Source organism: Lepidochelys kempii, chromosome 2, assembly GCF_965140285.1.
Source record: "Lepidochelys kempii isolate rLepKem1 chromosome 2, rLepKem1.hap1, whole genome shotgun sequence".
In the NCBI taxonomy this organism is placed as follows: Eukaryota; Metazoa; Chordata; order Testudines; family Cheloniidae; genus Lepidochelys; species Lepidochelys kempii.
The window spans coordinates 52,291,648-52,316,112 of NC_136381.1; the positions used below are offsets into that span (position 1 = coordinate 52,291,648).

The following is a 24,465-nucleotide window of genomic DNA, read 5'->3' on the forward strand; positions in this document are numbered from 1 at the left end:
CAGCCCTCGTATAGGGCCAGCTGTGGCTTGATTGGGGTGTGGCCCCAGCTGTGGCTACTTCCCTCAATCAGCCTCGCTTTTCCCAGCCGCAGCCCTCTCCAGGGCTGCTTTTACTATTGTTTCCCCAAGGCAGCCCTCTCCCAGGGCTGTTTTAACCCCTTCAGGGCTGGAGTGGGGTGACCACTCTGCTACAGTCCCCCACATCCAGACCCTCCTGTTGAGCCCCAGCCACTTTCACCTGGACCCTCCAGCAGATTCTCATTACCGTTACACCCAGACCCCCCGCCCCAACAAGTCCCTGTGCATCCAGATTCCCCACCCCCCCCGCACCTGGATCCCCCACTGAGCCGCCCGCACCCAAATTGCCCCTCACAGAACCCTCTCAACCCACACCTGGATCCCCCCACACTAAGTCCCTCCACACTTGGATCCTGCCGTGCTGAGCTTGCCTGCTCACACCTGGTGTTCACCTGGCACAGAGTGGCAGGGCTCTTGGGTGTTTCTGGGGCAGGCCCGGTACTTGCACTGTGTCAGGCTTGTGTGCAGTCTCACCGCTAAGTCCATGTCCAGGGGATGGGGGGAGCTGCACAGAAGGGTGACCAGATGTCCTGATTTTATAGGGACAGTCCTGATATTTGGGGCTTTGTCTTATATAAGCGCCTAGTACCTCCCACCCCCTGTCCTGATTTTTCACACTTGCTGTCTGGTCACCCTGCTGCACAGTGATCTCCCACCTCTGTGCAGCCAGTGGCCTATGCTCCCCAGTGCTATGCCGGAACCTCCACATTTATTTGACAAATAAAATGTGCAGAATTTTAAAATATTGTGCACAGAATATTTAATTTTTTGGTGCAGAATTTTTAATATTTTGGCCCAGAATGCTCTCAGAAATAAAATGGATTTTCCAGTGTTAAAAAGCCTTCGGTAATATCCAGGCTGTTAATTTGAGGTTAACAGTTCCCCCTAAGTTATTTTTTCTCCTTTCAAATCCCTGGTTTTCCTAATAATATTGGGTGGCAATTTTTAACAGACCTATGCCTGTCCAGGTTCAGCCCTTAAGTGTGCTGCAGACAGTTTATACAAAGAAACAAATCCATTTGTTTGTAAAATGACTTATATAATTGGTATATTTTCTTGTTTGTTCACGTACTATTAAATTCTAATGTAAGCAGCTGAGTTCAAGCGTTTTGTGTGTAACATTTTTGCTGACTACCAGTGATATGGCCTCTGTGCTGCACCAGTAATGGTACAATTAAAATAGGTGTGTCAGGATCAGGATTCAGAATGGCAAGCCAGCAATTAGAGACATGATGCAGAACCATCCAAACTGAGTGACAGAGTAGTGACACAGGTGATGGATGAGTGAAAAGGAGCAGTCAAAATTCCAGGGTTCCTTTTCTTGCAACTATTGAGGTAAGTCTTATCATGGAATGACAGGAAAATGTTAATCTCATCTCCTATGACATTTGTGATTCTAAAAATTAAATACCTAGTTACGCCTTTTCTGGTTGATATTTTACCAGATACTAGTATATCAATTCCATTTCCAAGTTCTTCTGTTCACTAGTATTGGCATATTATTTCTAGCTCACTTTAATCAGATCTGACATTTTAAAAAAAGCATCATTCCCTTGTGCTTCTTTTGCTTGGCAATTTGATTTGGATAATCAAATCTGGTCCATATTTCCAGCTAATTCAAGAGAGTTCCTTCTGGTTAGCCATGACAATATGAGAAAATGGATAGCTTTGCAATATTTTAAGCCATATCTAAATACATCTGAATGTCATGAGTCCAGAGAGAGATTTGATTTGAAATCTAATTAAGGAGTGGAAACAACATAAAAGAGCCCTACTCTGTCAAGACCTTCATCCTATTAAATGAAACCGAGTACAGCACTCTTAAAATGATACTGAAGAAGGCCATTGGGGCTTGTAAATATAAGACGTCCTATGTTTGTGAAGATTGATTTCATTCCTCAGTTTTTGATGCATTTTTTTTCTGAGTTATAAAAATTAGCAGCTGAAGTTGAGGGTAGATGGTACCAAAAAATCAAGGGAACAGCAAACAAATTTGTAAAGGGCTATCAGAAACATACTGACTAGCGGAGATACTCTCATCTATTGTGACTGTATCTGTAAAATGATGTCAGGAGTTCTAAATATCTGATGCTTAATGTGCTTCTAGTTCAGGGGTTGGCAACCTTTCAGAAGTGGTGTGCCGAGTCTTCATTTATTCACTCTAATTTAAGGTTTCGCGTGCCAGTAACAAATTTTAACATTTTTAGAAGGCCTCTTTCTATAAGTCTTTAATATATAACTGAACTATTGTTGTATGTAAAGTAAATAAGGTTTTTAAAATGTTTAAGAAGCTTCATTTAAAATTAAATTAAAATGTAGAGCCCCCCTCCCCCGGACCGGTGGCCAGGACCCGGGCAGTGTGAGTGCCACTGAAAATCAGCTCCCGTGCCACCTTTGGCACGCGTGCCATAGGTTGCCTACCCCTGCTCTAGTTCATAATTACAATAATGTAAATCTTCATGCACTAGAACTTTACACTACCAATGGGCAGTTCAGAAAATATCTGTAGCCTTGTAGTGCAGGAAGTCAGGATACTACACTCTGGGCATGTTCCATTACAGACACTATACCGGCATAGCTAGGTTGGCATAGTAGTTTTTTTCATAACCCTGACTTTCTCAATATGAAAACACACCTTTTAGTAGTAAAGACATAGTCATAGGGTATGTCATTAGTAGACTTTCCTACCTCAAGTTAACTAATTAATTAACTCAGTAACGGAGGAGGAAAAGGACCTTGGAGTATTGGTTGATCATAGGATGACTATGAGCCGCCAATGTGATATGGCCATGAAAAAAGCTAATGCGGTCTTGGGATGCATCAGGAGAGGTATTTCCAGTAGGGATAAGGAGGTGTTAGTACCGTTATATAAGGCACTGGTGAGACCTCACCTGGAATACTGTGTGCAGTTCTGGTCTCCCATGTTTAAGAAGGATGAATTCAAATTGGAACAGGTACAGAGAAGGGCTACTAGGATGATCCGAGGAATGGAAAACTTGTCTTATGAAAGTAGACTCAAGGAGCTTGGCTTGTTTAGCCTAACTAAAAGAAGGTTGAGGGAAGATATGATTGCTCTCTATAAATATATCAGAGGGATAAATACCGGAGAGGGAGAGGAATTATTTAAGCTCAGTACCAATGTGGACACAAGAACAAATGGATATAAACTGGCCACCAGGAAGTTTAGACTAGAAATTAGACGAAGGCTTCTAACCATCAGAGGAGTGAAGTTTTGGAATAGCCTTCCAAGGGAAGCAATGGGGGCAAAAGATCTATCTGGCTTCAAGATTAAACTCGATAAGTTTATGGAGGAGATGGTATGATGGGATAACATAGTTTTGGTAATTAAATATTCATGGTAAATAGGCCCAATGGCCTGTGATGGGATATTAGATGGGGTGGGATCCGAGTTACTACAGAAAATTCTTTCCTGGGGATCTGGCTGATGAATCTTGCCCATATGCTCAGAGTTTAGCTGATCGCCATATTTGGGGTCGGGAAGGAATTTTTCCCAGGGCAGATTGGAAGAGGCCCTGGAGCTTTTTCGCCTTCCTCTGTAGCATGGGGCACGGGTCACTTGCTGGAGGATTCTCTGCTCCTTGAAGTCTTTAAACTACGATTTGAGGACTTCAGTAGCACAGATATAGGTGTGAAGTTTTTTGCAGGAGTGGTGGGTGAAATTCTGGGGCCTGCGTTGTGCAGGAGGTCAGACTAGATGATCATAATGGTCCCTTCTGACCTAAATATCTATGAATCTATGAAACTCAGTGTGCGTAACAGGTTTGCTAGTGTTAGTGTGGGACCCTCTCACACAAACTGTGGAGCCTGTAATAAATGTGGATTGTGTCCACACTAGCCTTAAGGCACATGTCAAGTATCTTGAGTTAATTGGCAATCAATTCTCTCAAAGTAGGGAAGTCTAGTAGAGAAGACAAGTCCCTATTTTCATGGTTAAAATAGCCCTTTGCTTCCCAGAACCCTTCACGTCTTTTGCACACCTAACCAACCAGCCCTAATATCATCTACCGTTCCCTCTCCACAGGTATGCCTCCCAGCCCAGGTAGACAAACATGGGCTAGCTCTGCTTACACACTAAAAATAACAGTGTGGACATAGTAGCATGGGTGGTGGCATGAGTTCAGAGCTCAGAGCCAGGGTGGTTTAGTCAGATTTTTGTAAAGATTTATTTTGATTTGACATCTGTATTTCAGTTGCTCATAAAAGTTCAGCACATTCCACATCTTTCAATATTTCATGTCAAGAAGAAATTCTAAAGTTTACAGATTATTCTGGATGTTGTATAATATATCTCTTTACCTATGCGTATGTAAGTATAAAGTGTGTGTATGAGAGTGCGAGAGAAAAGGAGTAAATTACATTTTTCATAAGATTTGGTCAAATACAATTTTCCTACTAGTAAAATATTGAAAATTCTAATAACTACACTGGTAATTCCAAGGATTTGTAATGTGTTCCTGTGATTACTTTTTCTAACATGGGAGAAACCTTCTTTGACATTTTTAAAGACGAATATAGCCTAAAGGTATTCCTTTTAACTTCCAATCTGTAGTTCCACAGTCATTCTTGCATTCAGTGCCAGAGCTCTTTTTTTCCATCCAAACTGCCCTAAGGAATGTCTCTTTTCCCCTGGATGTTATGCTCTTTTAGAAACTCTTCTTTAGTTCTTAGTGTGCATGTAAAGAAAGTATGTAAGAAATTTTGATCTCAGTGGCACTGGTGTAAATCCAGAGACGCTGAAGTTAATGAAGTTCTTTGGATTTGCATTGCTGTAACTGAAATCAGAATATATGCACAGCACTTAATGTGACTTGAAAGCATTTTCCGTGCCTCTGGAAGTTAATATAAGTTTCATACTATATTAGGGAGTAATGGCCTCATCTTTATGTGCCACAGGAGATGCTGTAAAAGCAGTTACCAAGGCATGAGAAGGTCCAGAATAGCTCAGGGTCACACAAACTCGGAGAAAAAAAGAATGTGATAAACTATATAAATGGTAGCTCTTAATCTCTCTATATTATTTAGCAATACAAATCTATCTGGGAAATACAATTTGGGTAAGATACACTGAGTTTCTGTTGTGAGGTACTAAATTCCACATAGAAGTATCTCTGCCACATTGCACTAGGTGCGCCTAGGTACATGAGTTTTTGTTTAAAAATCTGGTAGGACAGAATAAAGGTAAAAATACCACTGAACAGGGATGAGAGAGTGCAGAAGACATTCCCAGATATCCACAACTATCTCCTAGGCTGCATGGGAAAGACTTTGAGCTCCTGGCGACTGCCATTTAATGATGCCATTCTTGAAAATACCACCGACAAACCCAAGGTATTTAATGAATGACATCTCAGTCTGTTGATGCTGCACTGCCATTCCCAGATGTTACACACTCACGAGAAAAATGTTACGAGAATTAGTGGAAAATAACACTGACGCCCACCATTTTCAGATGTAGTACAGGTTTAAAAGGGAGGGGGGAAAATAAAGTTGGCCTACAGTACGACACTCTTGCTGGCCAATTCTTAGGCCTGGTCTACACTTAAAAGTTAGGCTTACATATCTGTGTTGGTCAGGGATGTGAAAAACATTTACCTCAACCAACATAGCTATGTCGAGTAACCCCCAGTGTAGATGCAGCTATGTCAATGGAAGAATATTTCCATCAAGGTAGCTATCCTTCCTCGTGGAGGTGGGGGTCCTACATGGATGGAAAAATCTCTTCCATCGGTGTATGTTGCCTCTGTACTGCAGGGTTATGCCAGCATAGCTATGGCAACCTAGTCACGCTGGTATAGTCTCTATAGCATAGATATGCCTTTCTTTGAATTGATTCTGTTTGCTTCTAGCAACGAATGTGTCTCCGTGTATGTAAGATTTATGGATTGTTTTCCCTTGCTATTTGTAAAGTTGTTCATGAGTGCTGGCCTCCTGGCATTTCTTTAGTTTGAGACATTTTCTTGCTTTCAGAGAAGGAAAAAAACCCACTGAAGCAGGTTTTTAAATGTATAAAAGTGTGTGGATTTTGAAATCCGTTGTACAACTCTATAGGGGAAAAAATAGGTCAGGTTTGAGGTCCATCAACTCTGACACTGCGCCTTTAAGCTAAGTTTGTATTTTCCTCTGGAATATTTTTTGTACATTTCAGATATTATGTCAAAGAAATTTTACACCTAAAATTCAACCAGGTTAACATTGTTAGATTTCTGTTTCCTAAATCAAGGCTAGAAACAGAATCAAGGCACCACTTGCACTACTTGTGTGTAATGTTAATAAGGGGAGTGGTCTGGTTGTTTTGTGGCAGTGCTTGGCAGTCTCAAGCAGCATATTGTGCCAGGTGCTGGCAGATACGGTCCCTGTTCCAAAATGCTTGTAGTAGAGACTAGGACAAGTGTTTTGATTATTTTCTGATTTACCTCTGGATAAACTTATTAACTACCCTTCAGAACAGGGTTTTACACCAATTCCAAGGCCAGAACAGACCATTGTGATGATCCAGTGTGATCTTCTGTATATACAGGCCAGAGAACTTTCCCCAAATAGTTCCGAGAACACGTGTTTTAGAAAAACAACTAGTCTTGGTTTAAAAATAGTCAGAGATGGAGAATCCTCAACAACACTTGGTAAATTGTTCCAAAGGTTAAATATCGTCACCATTAAAAATGTACGCCTTATTTCCTGTCTGAATTTATCTAGTTTCAACTCCCAGCCATTGGATCGTATTTACACATTTCTCTGCTAAATTGAAGAGCCCATTATCAAATATTTGTTCCCCAGGTAGGTAGGTACAGATTGTAATCAAGTCATCTCTTAGCCTTCTCTTTGTTAAGCTATAAATAAAAAATTTGGGCTGGTCATTTGGGACAGTCCTGTTCTATCATGCCCTTAAAAAAATGCTTGTGCATTAAGGGACAAGTTCCTACTTAGTTTCTGTGCACTTTCCACTAACACTATACTCCCACTGAAGTTTTCTGAGTGAGTATGTTAGGGTTTGGCCTAATTAGAATTACTCCCGATGCACTGGGTTTTTTTTTAAAAAGTTAAGAAATATCCTTTCCTTCTACAAACTAACGTTCTAAATTCTATTGCAAGCACCTAACATTTTGTTCACAGAAACCTGCAGCCATTCATTCTTTAAAATAACTTTTTTATGTAGTGTCAAGGTCCCATAATGACAGCCCTGGAGAATGAGGCATTTTATTCACAGAAAGGACCAAATCGACAGGTGCTAATTTATTAGAAGTTAATAAATAGGTATGGCTTGAACTTCAGCAATATAAGTGTCCCATATTGCCCTGTCAATGAGCCTCCATCCTGACCTGGCAGGACCTACTCTGGACAAGTGGAAGGGCCTCTGACAGACTGCCAGCAAATTGCCAAATAATACTGAATGCATGGGAAATTATTGTAATGTTGCCATAATTCATCTGGGAACTGGAACAAATCCACAATCGTGCTCCATCCTGGCTGAATGGTCCCTGAATGTTGTTTCTGGTGATCAGCTTTAAGGAACAGTATTGTTTCCTCCTGCTACATATACATCAGTGGTTTTCAAATTGGGGTAGGTGTACCCCTAGCTCTTGTCAGGGGTATGCAAGAAAAATCCTGTAATGGCAGACAACACATCATGTTATCCCTTACCGACCTTTTTTTTTCCTGTTTTTCATAGGTATATTCTGACCCTATCTCAGATGGGGGTATGCAGTAGGCTACATTATTTGGAAAGGGGTACGCAGCCTAAAAAGGTTTTAAACCACTGATATAAAGTTAACTTTGGATATTTTAAAATCTTCAAGTTAAATTAGCCTTAAAAAATATCAAAGACAGCTACCACATATGGGAATACCCAAAATCCTTGTCTGATTTGCTCAAAACACTGAAGTCAGTGGGAATTTTGCCATTGACTTACTGGATCAAGGATTTCACCCCTTGTTGCTCCACTTGGCCGTCCCAGCTCAGAACGGCTCCAGGCAAGGTCTGGACTGCACTGTGCCTGAGTCTGAGGCTGTGATTCTGCAAAGAACTATGCACATGAGTTCGGTAAGACTATTCATGGGCTGAACTTTAAAGCACGTCGATGAATCTTAACAGGATCAGTGCCTGATTTTTGCTCCAGTTGGAAGGAGAATAAGTAGAAGCCCTGTGAAGTAAACTCTGTCTGGCCTTCCAAAATATATTGGTTGAAACTTAAGAACATTTATTTGATTCTTAGAGGTAAAAATTTATACAACTGCTTTAAAGAGGGACGGCAGGTTTCTATCATTCATTTCCAAGTATTAAATTTAAGAATCTTACTACCCTCCTCTGCGTATTGACTGCTGTAAACGTCTGCTAAGAAAGCCATTCACTGTTGATAGAACGTGTCTCTTAAAGCACTTGTTTTGGAATGTCGTCAACTATCGTGCATTCTTGAAAAATTAAATTGTAATGTCATTTGGAGAAAGTGAACAGACTGATTTGTTTGGAGGATTTCTGATGTGAGACTTCAGAGTCTCACAGTGTAAACCATAGTATTAATACTCTATTCCAGAAATTAAGCCTTAGCAAAAGGAGCAGAATTCATAGTCCGTTTCAAAACAAAATACATAGCAGATCCTTTAAAACTACATTGCTATGTCAGTGTGAGATTTCTCTTCCAGATGTTAATCTTTATGACTTGAAACAACCTTTTCTGCCCCTTAAATTATATCCCAAATAACTCCTCCCCTATTGCTCACATAGACACCCACATATCTGAAACAGAAAAAGCATGAATCAAGTTGACAGAGAGTATTCTTGCTATTGTATGTTTCATTTCATCTTTAAATGTACGGTTTTGTGCATAATGCACTAAATAATTTTAATGGAGTTTTGAGCAATCAAAAATGCACCAGTGTTTTTCCCATCACTTCTCATCTTAGTTAACTATTCCAAGGACAGGGTAAAAGTACAGAGCTGTACATTAGAGGAGTGTCTTTGTGATACTATTCATTCTCTGTTCTGACAGAGAAGGCATTGTTTGCTCACTGTTATACGCTTGGCAGCCAAATAAGGTAGAGATTTGTGCTGCGCATACAGAATCCGAAAGTAGCAGAGTGGACAAGAATATCAGAATTCCAAGAATTGGATTGACTAGAAGACGGAATGTTATAATGTGCTGCTAATAGCTTTTCATGGTGTCTTTGGTAGAATAGAAATGGGTTCCTGGATGAAGAAACCTTTTCAGTTGAAGGTAATATTTTCACTTGTATGGTAGCGCATTAGTTAATGCTGTTTAATTCATTATTAATTAAAAATGCACACAATAGGAACAGAATAGTTCAGCAGTCTGCAGATTCTTTGGAAGAATAGACAGTTTAGAACAAACAGTAGCTTGATAATACTGTGTCTTGCAGAAATTGAGGATTATTTAAGTTTAGACCCATTCCCCTTTAAGAGCAGCTCCCATTACCATTAGTGAGAAATTCTTTATATGCTCCCATCAGAAGAAGAAAAGACCATTTAGTCTCTCAGCCTTCATTTTATACTCAGCAGCTACTGTATATGCAGTGTGACTTTTGCTAATAGAGCTGCATTTCTGTATGGCTACTAGATAGGATAAATAGCTCTGCATGTTACCAGATACAGTTCTGTGCCTCTCAGGTGTTCCCACACTGTGGTGAAAAATTAACATTTGTTCCACATAGTACAGCAGGAAGCAAAAAACAGCTTGTGTTTATTAAGCAATATTTCTTCTGGCATTTTGTGATTGCAAATTGTACTAAGCAGTTTTTTATGTAGTAATGCAGATGTATTTCCCCTATGTCCTCACCAGTTAAATGACAATTTTTGGTAGCATTTCTACTTTATTTTTCATTTTTCTATTTCTATAAAAATATATATATTTTGTCTGAGCAGTTACAGGCTTTCTGGTTGTTTTTGTTATTGTCATCCTCTGTTAATGTTTCAGTTGTAAGAGCATTATTGGAAGTGTTCATGCTACATTAAATAGCCATTTTTGGTTTAATAAATACAGTATGAACATGATTTTCAAAAGTCAGTGACTAATAATTTTGTGTGACCAACCTGAGATGCCTTCAGGGGTGAGAGCTCAGTTCTGAGACAGGTTCTCTTAAGGTGTCTCAAGTTGGACACCCAACATCTGGAGAACCCAAAATCACTAGTGACTTTAGAAAATCTTGGACTCTGGTACTTAAACAGAAAAGAAATCAGAAATGAGGAAAGTCTGCTGCTCACAATATCAGATCTTGTGATTTACCTCTCTTTTCTTAGTGTATATCAGAGTACCAACTGTTGCACATTTGGAGGCTTTCATTCAGGAAAACATTGCCAGTACCGTCTGTGTGCCTGGTACCAGTCCCACACGGCACACTCTACTTTGTGCTCCTGTGCTGTTTTAATCTCCAGGGAACCACCATTTCAAATAGCAAACATGTTGCCTTGTATATGAAGTCATAGAAACGTGTGGATAATGACAACAGCAGCCGTTGCCTATCACACTGGACAAAAGGCTGCCAAAAACAGTAGGGATTACTAGCTGACCAGCTAAAGAGTAGGGAACTACAAGCTCACCAGCCACAAGTCAATCGTCACACTGGGCCAACAGTTAAGGAGTTAAAAGAAAACATCATTTGGCCACAGGAGACAGAAATGGTGATAGGTTTTCACTTGAAAATAGTGTACCTGAAAAAAGAAAAGGAGTATTTGTGGCACCTTAGAGACTAACAAATTTATTTGAGCTCACGAAAGCTTATGCTCAAATAAATTTGTTAGTCTCTAAGGTGCCACAAGTCCTCCTTTTCTTTTTGCAAATACAGACTAACACGGCTGTTACTCTGAAACCTGTACCTGAAAATAAATACTGTCAGCAGCACAGGATCTGATCTTCCCTGAATGTACACATGTAACTCCTATGAACCCTGATAAAACTAGGTAGGCAGCTATAAGATGTAGTTGGGTCAGAACAAATACAAAAAGCAAATCTTGAGCCAGCCTCTTTGCTCCCTGCTAAGAACAGTCATCCCTCTTGGCTGGCCTGCCTAAAGTGCTCCACCTCCTGTTGCTTCTGGATCCTACCACTTCCTTCATGCTGGGAAAGAGAACATGCCCAGGGTCCCATGGCATGAGAGGCCAGGGCTGAGGAGCTTCTGGCCCAAAGCCTAGAGCAACTCTCACAGTCAGGCCAGCCAACAAGGGTTTGTGGGCAGAGAGCAGGAAAAAAGAGTTCACAGGTCAGCTTTTGGGGAACCTCGTGAGGAGTATGGGGTTCTCTTTATGGGAGGGAAAGGGAGGAAATGTAGGAATGGAAATGGGATTCAGAGCAGGAGGATGGGGAATGGTTAGATCCTCAGAAAGAATGTATTCGTCCCAGCCAGTGCAGAGTGCTGAGGACAGATACTCTGTTCTAAGTCCTAAACATTTGATAGTCCATTAAACGTTCTCAGAATCATAGGGTGGTAAAATTCACTTCTGCTGATGGTGGCAATAGAGTTACACCTACACATCCCACTAGTGTATTTAGCCCATCAGGTTTAATCTTGTTAATTTCAATCCTCTACTAACTCACAAGAGCTGATCTAGCAAAAGGAGTTGAGGAACAGCTCAAGGTGCACACAGACACACATGCACTTTGCTAACTATATTTAGTTGTCAGTTCCAACAGCTGGATTTTAAAAATTGTTGTAGCCCTCACACTATGGAGGATTTAATATCAAAGAAATAATAATAACCCCACACACGTGCCTGATAAAGAAACATTTGGAAGCAAGAAGTCTTTTTTTTTTTTCATGAATGGGTCCTTTTATCAAATAAGCAGTTCATTAAGGGTTTGTCAGTATTGCAGCCCCTGAGTTCTGGGGAGTGCAGGAACTGCTCCCTTTGTGCATTCCTGGGAAGGAGGAGGGCTCACGCATCATCCCAGAGGAGGAAGGAATGGTCATACTTTCCCTCTGCATTAGCCTATGGCTGAGGAAGGACTAAGCTAGACTCCGTATCAAGTCATTTGTAGAATAATATCCGTGTTTGAACTATACCATCTGTAGAATATCAACAGGCAGGAGAAAATCTTTGGTCTTTTGATTAAGGAGACAAATTCCAAAAAGCACCTACTCTGACTTAGGAAGATATTTCAGATCAATAAAAATATACATAAATCTGGAATTTCTTGTTAGATAACAAATGATGGGGCTCACTTGCCATTGACTTCATTGGAAGCAGGATTTATTTTGTGTGTGTGTGTGTTTTCTAGACTAACATTAGGCATTTGAACCAAAAAGCAGGAAATTCAGAGTTAGAGCTTGTCTACACACAAGAGGCACTGAACGAACTAGATTGGTTTTGAGTCCTGCCTTTAGTTATTTCCGTGCAAGTCTATGTGAGGACGCTCTTATTTTGGAATAAGAATTCCCTATTTCAGTTTAACCCTTAGGAAGGTAAAAACTACAACAACAAAAAATACATAAAAATAAGGCACTCTTATTCTGAACCAATGAATTACCTGGCTTTGGTTGGTTTAAGGCCCACCTTTCACATCACTTTTTGTACTGGAGTTTCATCTCTTAATAAGGATGTTGCTTAATTTGCCAAACAATTATATAGCTGTTATTCACTCAGTTAATAAAAGATACTGGGAGAGGCATATGTACACCAAAATGCCCTATCCACATAAAACTCTTAAAGTTCGTTTGCTGAATTCCAGATTTTTAGTGTACAGTGTATAGTAACTATTTTCTCTGGAGTGTATTAGACAAAACAGGCAGAATCAGCTTGAGTGGAATGCTCTTGGCTTCCACAGTTACATTTTCTATACTGTGCTGGTATTTATAAGCAAAAAGATGTATCTGTGTTGATAACTTACAGGCAGTGCTTACAATAGTTTCTTAACTACTACTTCATATTTTAGCACTCAAGCTCTGTTTTCCTGTTGGGAGGACCTGCATGACGACTTGGGAGGACACTGCTGCCAGGTAGGAGACACCCACTGAAAGTAAAATTTGTTTTGTTTGTTTGTTTTGATTTGTTAGTTTGTTCTATTTTTTTTTAATTTTACACTTAACTGAATTTCTATATGAAGTTATTTCAAATGGCAACTAGTGTTTTTCAAGTAAGAATTACATATACTGTCATTTTATCATCCTATGCTGACAAATGTGATGAAAATTTAATTGCATTATATGTGGGGTAACAACATTTTTAAATAGTGTTGTAGATTACAGTATTAAATTTGCATGCATAATTTTTCCTGCTGGCTTTAAACTCTCTGGGATGGTACTCATGGGGGAGAGACATGTCGTATGTTCCTTGCACCTTTTATACAGCAGATCAATGAGATACTGTACTGTATTCCTCATTAAGGAATGGGGTAAAAAAAATGAGAGCCAGGGTTTGCTTTCTGATTCCCCAGGAGACCCACCACTCTTCCTCCTCCCACCTCGCTCTTCCTCAGTTTCCCGCATCATGCAAGTTCTTTTTTTCCTAGCTCTGTGCTCACTTCTTCTCCATCTCTTCTTTCCCCACTTCTCAGAGCTTTGTTCTCTTCCTCCTTCTCCTAGTCTTCAGAGTAGCAGTGAGTAAGTTACTCTCTCTGCAAGGCCATCTTTCCCCTTCTTTTGTCCTTCGGGCCTCCCTCACAATGACAGGGAGCTCAACTCACTCTACTGCTGCCACGGAATAGAATTACGGGAAACTTTGCCTTGTTCAGCAGCAGACACCTTTCCTCTCTTTACCCCTCCGCTGCCATGTTGCAGTCTCAGGGGACAAGTGCATGCTGAGTAGATGGATTGGACAACACTGCTTTACACACACAAGTGCTGGGTTCCAGTCTGCCTTTGTTATAAAGCCAGCTGGAAAGGAAACAGGACTCAGAGGCCCTGTGTACACTGAGAAAATTCATCACGGCAATGTGTTAATGAACACAATACAATTAACACAATGTAAACATAGTTTTGCCTTTAGCGTGGTCAAGGACTGTCATGGTCAGAGGCATGTTAGCTGGTGATAGTTAACTTTAGAGGTATCTTGTGTGCACGAGGTGCAAAGTCATGTTTAATGTCCTGTTAGTCAAAATGTGTGAGCTAACAAGTTCTCTAGCATAATGCATATCACCAGCGCTAGGAGACACTGCTGCATTCTCCTCTGAGGATGAAGGGCTTTGAGGATGTATGGAAGGTAGGGGACATGGCCTTGCAACTATGTAAAGCATAAGGTTCAGTGGGGAAACTCAATTTCATCCCAGCAGGCTTTGAGCATCTGTGCTGAGACCCTGCCTCTTCACACTTCCCTTCATCTTGCCAGTACAGGTCATTTAGAAGTTCCCAAGGAGCAGGGGAATATGAAAACAGCACAGGGAATTAATGCTGCATGTAGCATGTTGTTTCCTTCATAGATTTCTAGTGGGAAATACCCAGAATTGTTGCAGGAGAATGCTGCATAGCGTGGCTGTTCCCTCACTCTGCCCAGAATGGCCTGACACATGTACCCCCAACCGCAGCGCACCTACATGGAGTCACAAAGAAACACGTCTGAATAATGGTGAAACGCAGAGCAAAGAACTCTAGAAAAGAAAGAACGAAGCAGCCATTTGAGAAATGATAGTTGTTGTTTACAATTGTGTGGAGGCTGAGGACACGATGCATCAAGAACCATCCTGTACCTTTTTTATCTTCATAGTGCAGAGTGGCATGGGATTGATGTCCTGTGGGGAATAGAGATGCAGCATATTTGTCAGTGCTGCAAAAGATCCTGAAAATACAATGATATGGCACTGTATACGTAATCTAAAAAATGCTTCTTGGTTTTATCGTACAATAAATGCCAAGAAGTGGAAATTCTAAGCTGAGTGTATATCCATTCTTCAGATTCCTTAAGTAGAAAGACATTACATCAGTGGCTGGAGATTACATCAGTGACTCTGTATCTTCTTGCTAACAGAGTTTTAATACCAGAATAGGAAAAAGTGACAGAGGATTTGACTAGACCTTATGGTTCATGAGAAATTAATTAGAGAGATCTTATTTCAAGTTGCAGTGGGGGAGGTTTAGATTGGATATTAGGAAAAACTTTTTCACTAAGAGGGTGGTGAAACACTGGAATGCGTTACCTAGGGAGGTGGTAGAATCTCCTTCCTTAGAGGTTTTTAAGGTCAGGCTTGACAAAGCCCTGGCTGGGATGATTTAACTGGGAATTGGTCCTGCTTCGAGCAGGGGGTTGGACTAGATGACCTTCAGGGGTCCCTTCCAACCCTGATATTCTATGATTCTATGATTCTATTTCTTTAGGCATGCAACTGTATAAATTTCTGACCAAGTAAGCTTTCTCTATTGGAATAACTAAGGAAATCTTAAAAATTTTGCTTTTGTTACTAAAAATGGGAGAACATATGTTGGCACTTGCCTTACCTTCTCCATTCCTTTGTTCTAACTGCTGGAAATTTAGATTTTATACATCAGCCTCAGAGCTGAAAACATGGATCCCTTGGTTAAAACAAATATTGATTTTTGTCATCCTTCTTATTCAGGAAGAAAATACTAAAACAGGAGGGCATGACAAAAGGGAAGGGCTGTTTCCCTTGATAAATGCTTTCAATTAGAGCACTGATTAATCGTGAGACAGCTTAAGAGTGTCATCATCTGCTATTTCTACTGAAACATGGCAGTAGCGGCTTAAAAAGGCTCTTAACAGGGAAAATAAGACCCATCTATGGAAAACAGAGAGAACCAAATACTTTTAAGTAGTCAGGAGAAAGATAGCATAAAATGGATTTTCTAAACAGGAAAAATAAAGAGTTTTTTCATAGATGAGAATTGTTTGAAGATCATGAAGACCTAGACTGTTGGTATCCCTGAGAGAGTGAGTGCTAATGAATCAACAGTTTAATTCATTATCTTCTTCTAACTGGTCTCTGAAAAAATAGATAATCCAAACCCTGTATACCTCCAGGCTTGACCCATAAACTGGTATGGGAGGGTGTGGATTAGTTTAAAGAGAAAAAATATTTATTTTCCACCTTGTAGTGGGTGGCTGTTCAGTCACTTCCGTTAATGTACTCGAGTGTAAAGAACTATTTCTAGCACACAAAAAGCGAGGGGGTGTGAGGCGGCATCAGATAAGTTTGTGCGACAGGGTGAATAACATTGCTCTTATAAAAGAAAACAGGACAATTTGGAGAATAATTTCAGAAGGTGGGGAAAGGAGAAAGATACAAGCAAATGCTTCTCCAGTAATTTAAAGTCTCTGAAACGACAATATAAACTTCATGGAGATGGGGCATTAGATAAAAGGATTTTAGTGAGAGAGGAAGTAGTACTCTTGAGGGGAACAGATTGTGCTGGTGAGCGCGTCTTGTCTTGGTCTTTATTTTAAATATTACTTTAGAATGGGGTCTGTAAATCTAGGGATGTTAACAGTTTGGGTGGGAGAAAAGAGGCTTTTCTGTTTAAGGTAAAGTAGAGGAATAATGCCATTGCCCCAGCTGTTAAAATATTTTTAAGATCAGTTTCAAAATTCTCATTTACGAGAGTGGTACAGTACAGCGTATTACAGTTCGGAGAAAGGGGAAGTTGGCATGTGCCCCATAAACCTAGGTTAAAAAAAAACGTACATAGTACTTCCCCTTCTGATCATGCGGGGACGGGGGGAGTATGAGGGAGAGAAACTGCTAGCCAGCTAAGTTTCAGAGTAAGGTGCCACAAGTACTCCTTTTCTTTTAGCCAGCTAAGGTAACCCTTTCGTTGTTTGTTTTGGAGAGCCTTTTAGAATACAATTGAAGAGTCACTTCTTGAAGTGCTTACACAGGCAAAACTTCCATTGAGTTTTGCCTGAGTAAGTACCTCATGTTTTGGCCCTATAAAATTAAAGGAAATCTAGTTTAATGCAAAGAGAAATCAAGTTAATCCTAACTCTGCCTCTTTGGTCTTATGCTTTTAAAATGTATTTATTTTACTATAATAAATTAGTTAATACAATATGAGTGTATCATAAATGGGAATTTCTCATATGATCTTATATACAAGACTCATCATCTCCAGGCTCGAGTTTAATATATATCAATGGTACCTGCAAAACAAGGTACCAGCTGTGAAGAAAAGTGGCTCAGAAGCTTTAAAGTTATGAATGTTTAGATTCAGCAAGTTGAAACTTTTTCTTCTTAGATCAATTCAAGCCTACAGAGTAGTTTAAAATGCCAGGAGACTGATTTATTTCAAACTTGACATGTTTTATAGCTATAATTTAAACACAAAAATCAAGCCAAATCTGAAAACTGCATGTAACATATATTAGAAATGAGTTTGTATTATATATTGTACTAATTGACATAATTTATGGTATACTATATTTTAAGTAATAAGTACAAAGGAACAATGCTCGAAACTTATCCTAGATTGGGAGTACCTGATTTCCCAACCTTAATATTGTGTAGACACTGTTTGTTTTGCATGAAATTTTCTTTTTGGGTGAGCAGTCCTGGTGTATATTTTAAGACTAAAATTGCCAATGGAGCTTCTAAATCCCACAATCTGAAACCATATGGCTTTATACCATATGCTTCCAGCTGTCCTGGACTAAGGGCTTGTCTACATTACCACTTAAGTTGATGAAACTTACGTTGTTCAGGTGTGTGAAAAAACCACCCCTCTGAGCAATGTAAGTTACAATGACTTAGATGTGGAGTAATTATGTTGACGGGAGAGCTCTCTCCCATCAACATAGCCCTAAGACTTCCTGAGTTTTCAGAAAGATATACCCGTTACTCTTTATTTGGCAATTCATATATTATAAGATGCAGTTTTAGCATCTCAAACTTATATAACTCATGAGTAAACACTTAACTACTTGATGCTAGATAAATGCATCCTTACTGAGCAGGATTTATACTAATACTGTCTTAATCAATAAGTGATCATGGACATTTACTATCACTAGATTAAATTATTTTCCTAGAAAGAGTTCCTATAAAGCAGCCAATTCCATTTCAGTGTTCCCAATTAAGTACAGTATACTGTAATAATATTTGACATTTATCTAGCACATCTCATCCCAAAGCACTTTATAAATAATATATACTGTATATAACCATTGAACTATAGCAGCCTCTGGAATGCAGAGAAAGAGCCTTCTTGTGCAAAACACTGCTCAATGGTAGGAACCTTTGTACAATGAAACCTGGGGAAACCCCATCTATTACAAAATAAACCAATAGGCTCTTGAACATGCAGACAGAGCTTCAATTTTTATGGTCTTGAGTGAAAGTTTTACCACCATAAAGTGCATGAAGCTCCCTCCATTTACCTTAAGGATGAAGGGCTAATCCAATTTACCTAGATTGGCACCTGTAGAGTATTTCAAATCTGATGTTTCTGCCACCGAGCCATCCTTTCCATCTAAGTATAAAAGCTCCATTGATCTCTGTGTACCTTTACTCTTGTTTTATTTGTAACTCTGCTTTTGTTGCTGGAGAAATGCTTCTTCCAAACATCCATTTTGCCCACTCCTTCTCACATGTCCTGGAGAACCTCCCACCACACTCTGGATTCTGTGGAAGCCAGCAGAGCCGGGGTTATTCTCCCCCTTTGAAGTGCTGTTTGTTCCACCAAGTAGCTGGGCTTCATTAACAATAATCATAGAATCATAGAATATCAGGGTTGGAAGGGACCCCAGAAGGTCATCTAGTCCAACCCCCTGCTCGAAGCAGGACCAATTCCCAGTTAAATCATCCCAGCCAGGGCTTTGTCAAGCCTGACCTTAAAAACCTCTAAGGAAGGAGATTCTACCACCTCCCTAGGTAACGCATTCCAGTGTTTCACCACCCTCTTAGTGAAAAAGTTTTTCCTAATATCCAATCTAAACCTCCCCCACTGCAACTTGAGACCATTACTCCTCGTTCTGTCATCTGCTACCATTGAGAACAGTCTAGAGCCATCCTCTTTGGAACCCCCTTTCAGGTAGTTGAAAGCAGCTATCAAATCCCCCCTCATTCTTCTCTTCTGCAGGCTAAACAATCCCAGCTCCCTCAGCCTCTCCTCATAACTCATGTGTTCCAGTCCCCTAATCATTTTTGTTGCCCTTCGCTGGACTCTCTCCAATTTATCCACATCCTTCTTGAAGTGTGGGGCCCAAAACTGGACACAGTACTCCAGATGAGGCCTCACCAATGTTGAATAGAGGGGAACGATCACGTCCCTCGATCTGCTCGCTATGCCCCTACTTATACATCCCAAAATGCCATTGGCCTTCTTGGCAACAAGGGCACACTGCTGACTCATATCCAGCTTCTCGTCCACTGTCACCCCTAGGTCCTTTTCCGCAGAACTGCTGCCTAGCCATTCGGTCCCTAGTCTGTAGCTGTGCATTGGGTTCTTCCGTCCTAAGTGCAGGACCCTGCACTTATCCTTATTGAACCTCATCAGATTCCTTTTGGCCCAATCTTCCAATTGGTCTAGGTCCTTCTGTATCCTATCCCTCCCCTCCAGCGTATCTACCACTCCTCCCAGTTTAGTATCATCCGCAAATTTGCTGAGAGTGCAATCCACACCATCCTCCAGATCATTTATGAAGTTATTGAATAAAACCGGCCCCAGGACCGACCCTTGGGGCACTCCACTTGATACCGGCTGCCAACTAGACATGGAGCCATTGATCACTACCCGTTGAGCCCGACAATCTAGCCAGCTTTCTACCCACCTTATAGTGCATTCATCCAGCCCATACTTCCTTAACTTGCTGACAAGAATACTATGGGAGACCGTGTCAAAAGCTTTGCTAAAGTCAAGAAACAATACATCCACTGCTTTCCCTTCATCCACAGAACCAGTAATCTCATCGTAAAAGGCGATTAGATTAGTCATGCATGACCTTCCCTTGGTGAATCCATGCTGGCTGTTCCTGATCACTTTCCTCTCATGCAAGTGCTTCAGGATTGATTCTTTGAGGACCTGCTCCATGATTTTTCCAGGGACTGAGGTGAGGCTGACTGGCCTGTAGTTCCCAGGATCTTCCTTCTTCCCTTTTTTACAGATTGGCACTACATTAGCCTTTTTCCAGTCATCCGGGACTTCCCCGGTTCGCCACGAGTTTTCAAAGATAATGGCCAGTGGCTCTGCAATCACAGCCGCCAATTCCTTCAGCACTCTCGGATGCAACTCATGCTTCACTTTTTCAAAGCACTGTGCGGAGGTTAATTTAATTTCTCCTCTGAGATAGGTAAGTATTGTCCCCATTTTACAGATGGGTAAATCAAGGCACAGAGATATTACTTAGGTCACCCAGTAATTTCATTGCAAGGCAAGAACACATCCAAATGTCCTGACTCCCACAAGACCATCCTGCCTTCCTGACACCTGCTGGGGAGCAAGGACTTTGTATTTGTTGACCACAACTCACTGTGCAGTACCTCAAATACTTCAGTTGATGTGAAAGAGGCTAGGCCCACATTTTTTAGAGATATTGAGGCATGGCTGCTCTCAGCAGTGCAAAATCTAACTAATTTAGAGTCTGCCTCATTTTCAAAAGGAATTTAGATATTTAGGAGCCTAAAACCCAATGACTACAAATCGGTTAGGTGTTGCAACACTGAGGGCAGCAATGCCTAAATATCTTGAAAAATCTGGATGCTCAACATCCATCAAAATCAACTCCCATTGCATGTTCATTCTAAATAATTATAATTTACTTTAATAATGTAGATTTAATACAACTCTGATTAGCATGGTGGGATATGTATGGTTAATTACTCTCATGTTAAAAATTTATATTTTATATCCATCTGAATTTATCTAGCTTCAACTTCCAGCCATTGGATCATGTTATACCTGTCTCTGCTCTGCTGGATTGAAGAGCCCATTATTAAACATTTGTTCTCCTTGTAGGTACTTACAGGCTGTAATCAAGTCATCCCTTAACCTTCTCTTTGTTAAGCTAAATAGATTTAGCTCCTGGAGTTTATCATTATAAACCATGTTTTCTGATCCTTTCATCATCCTTGTGGCTCTTCAACATCCTTCTTGAATTATGAGCACCAGAACGGGACACAGCATTCCAGCAGTCACACCAATGCCAAATACAGAAGTAAAAAGCTCTCTACTTCTCCTCATCTGCTGTCTACTGTTTACACATCACAGGATCACATTAGCACTTTCGACCACTGCGTCACACTAGGAGCTCATGTTCAGCTGGTTATCTACCGCAACCCCTAGATCTTTTTCAGAGCCACTGCTTCCCAGCAGGGAGTCCTCAATCATGTAAGTATGGTCTCCATTCATTGTTCCTAGATGTATACATTTACATTTAGCTGTAGTAAAACACACCTTATTTGCTTGCGTCCAGTTTACCAACCTATCCAGATCACTCTGAATCAATGACCTGTCCTCTTCATTATTTACCACTTCCCCAGTTTTTGTGTCAACTGCTAACTATATCAGTGAGGATTTTGTGTTTTCTTCCAGGTTATTGATAAAAATGTTAATTAGTATAGGGCCAAGAACCAATCCTTGCAGGACCCCAATAGAAAATACACCCACTAGACGGTGATTCTGCATTTACAGTTTCATTCTGAAACCAGTTTTTAATCCATCTAATGTATGCCATGTTAATGTTATATTGTTTTAGAATTTTTAATCAAAATGCCATGCAGTACCAAATCAAGTGCCTTACAGAAGTCAAAGTATATTATGTCAGCACTATTGCATCTATTAACCAAACCTTTAATTTCATTGAAAAAAAAATCAATTTAGTTTGACAGGATCTATTTTCCATATATGCCCATGTTGATTGGCATTAATTACATTACCCTCCTTTAATTCATTATTAATCGAGTCCCATATCAGATGCTTCATTATCTTGCCCGGGATTGACATCAGACTGTAATTACCCAGGTCATCTGTTTACCATTTTTAAATATTGTCACATTAGTTTTCTTCTAGTCTTTTGGCACTTCCCCAGTGCATGAAGACTTATTGAAAATCAACATTAACCGTCCAGCAAGTTCTTCAGTGAACTATTTTAAAACTCTTGGATGTAGTTTATCCAAACCTACCAATTTAAAAATGTCTAACTTTAGAAGCTGCTGTTTAACATCCTCCTGAGATACTAGTGGAGTAGAGAGAGAGATCATTTGATAGCACTACATCATCTTTTTTTTTCTGAAGTACAGAATGCAAATATTTATTGAACATTTGTGCCTTTTTTGCATTAATATTGATAATTCAACCATTTCCATCTAATAATGATAAGGATTCTTTTTGTTCCTCATTGTGACATTACACTCCATATTCTTTATGGAAATATGCTTATGATATGGATATAACATAACTGAGATGTACTTCATGCATCATGACTCATGTAAGGTATCATTGGAAAGGTTATGATTTACTGATTGTGTTTATCCAATTTGTATGAATGTATCATTTTCGTTCAATTTTGTATAATTTTTGTATCAATATTGACCATGTCTCTGTGTTTCAAATGTGCTACATTGGATGAGGCCAAACAATGTGAGTGGCTTATTGAAGAAATGCACACAGGCATAAGGATTACCCCAGGAGCTGTGTGCAATAGAAACCTCTCAGAGATAGCTCTACATAATGGGAACTGTTTGACTTAGGTCAGATAGCTCTATACAATTGTAACTTTTTGACCCAGGTCACAGCCAAAAAGCTCCAGGGAGTGGGGGGAAGATATAAAAGAAGGACAAAGACAACATGAGAGGTCCTCACTCTCCCTACAACAACACACCTGAGGAACAACAACGGAACTGTGGGAAGTGACGGTCCCAGGCTGGAAAGATTTTTAGGCTGTGTAAGAAAACTGGGAAAGCCAAGGCAACTTGTGCCTTAAGAATCTGCCAACCTGTTTATCACTCAGGGTGAGAATTTGCTAATTTGTATCCTACCTATCTAGTGTGTTAAGCTCAGTTTGCAGCTTGTGTTCTGTTTGTTTGGACATTGATCCATAAGCACTTGAGATCATTTTCTTCTGACAGGTTTCAGAGTAACAGCCGTGTTAGTCTTGATTATCATACACATTGTAAAGAGAGTGGTCACTTTGGATGGGCTGTTACCAGCAAGAGAGTGAGTTTGTGTGTGGGGGGGGGGGGGGCGCGGAGGGTGAGAAAACCTGGATTTGTGCTGGAAATGGCCCAACTTGATTATCATACACATTGTAAGGAGAGTGATCACTTTAGATAAGCTATTACCAGCAAGAGAGTGGGGTGGGAGGAGGTATTGTTTCATGGTCTCTGTGTATATAATGTCTTCTGCAGTTTCCACAGTATGCATCCGATGAAGTGAGCTGTAGCTCACGAAAGCTTATGCTCAAATAAATTGGTTATTTTCTTCTGAGTTACCAGTGACTTTTAAACAGGTAAAGCCATTTTTGACAGACTGCCACTGCCCCTGCTCTTTTGCCCGCTCAGTCCTTCCTAAATAGGTTATAACCAGTGACTTTAACATTCCAGTTATGGGAATCATCCCACCATGTTTCAGCAGTACCAACTAGATCAAATTTATGCTCATAAATGAGCAATTCCAATTCCTCATGTTTGTTACCCAGACTCTTAGCAGTGGTGTATAGGCAATTAAAGAATATCTTCTCTTCATGTCCCTTGATTCCTTGATTAATTTAGTTCTCATGTTAAGGAAACATCTCAGTTTTGTGCTGAGTACTCGTATCTTCCCCAAATCAAGATTTTGAGAACAAAATTAATCAAGGAACCAAAGGATAAGAAGAGAAGAAATTCACTATAAAGATACTGACTAATGCATAAAAACCATTTCAAGATCAATTTTTAGTTGAACCTCAATTGAGATGAACTTCTGACCTATTGCAGATGCTGTACATAGCAAAGCAAATATAACAAAAACCTATTTCAGTAGCCTCTGTCCAGATCGAAGTGTAAGTGGTCTTCTAAGTAGTCCAAGCTCAAGAAGGCAGTTTATGCTGGGCTACCAATAGGGTGACCATGGTCCCGGGCTGAATGACTCCGGGACAAATGCTGTCCGAGATTCCCTATGGTGCCGCTTCGCACCTGCCCGCACCTGCCCAAGAGTCAGGGGTGGTGCCAGCCTCTTCCCACTGGGGGTACAGGCTGAGGTGGGCCTTAGCTCCCACTCACCGTAATGCCCCTGCTCCTCCTCTTCCCCTGAGGCCCTGACCCCTGGCCATGCTAGAATCTGTAGCCAGGCCCTGGTAAGAACCACCCAGGGAACCCCAGACCCTCCAGCTGCCCTGGGGGGTGGGGACACAGGCCTCGGGCTGCTTTCAGGCACCCTGACTCACCTCCCCATCCAGGGTAAGTGGAAGGTCTAGGGCTCCCCACAGCAGCCCAGGCTCCCTGGGCGGTTCTTACCATGGCCTGGCTCTGGCTTCTGGCCTGACCAGGGGTGGGGCCTCAAGCGAATA

At 40.6% G+C, this 24,465-nt stretch overlaps 1 protein-coding gene across 13 annotated transcripts in view; it reads left to right on the top strand.

The window, feature by feature from the left end:
* Positions 1-24,465, top strand: part of PAG1 (phosphoprotein membrane anchor with glycosphingolipid microdomains 1) — a 188,991-nt gene that overhangs the window by 88,196 nt on the left and 76,330 nt on the right. For 5 of the 13 annotated variants that reach the window (XR_012157152.1, XR_012157151.1, XM_073330728.1 and 2 more), the window contains exons 3-5: positions 12,977-13,040; positions 20,848-21,308; positions 22,708-22,930. The exons of 1 other annotated variant lie outside the window; for it this stretch is intronic. The gene's annotated coding sequence lies outside the window, so the exon portion shown is untranslated. Of the gene's footprint in view, positions 1-9,052; positions 9,308-12,976; positions 13,041-20,847; positions 21,309-22,707; positions 22,931-24,465 lie in introns of those variants that run through there. 7 more of the 13 variants (XM_073330734.1, XM_073330736.1, XM_073330729.1 and 4 more) reach the window with 7 other exon arrangements.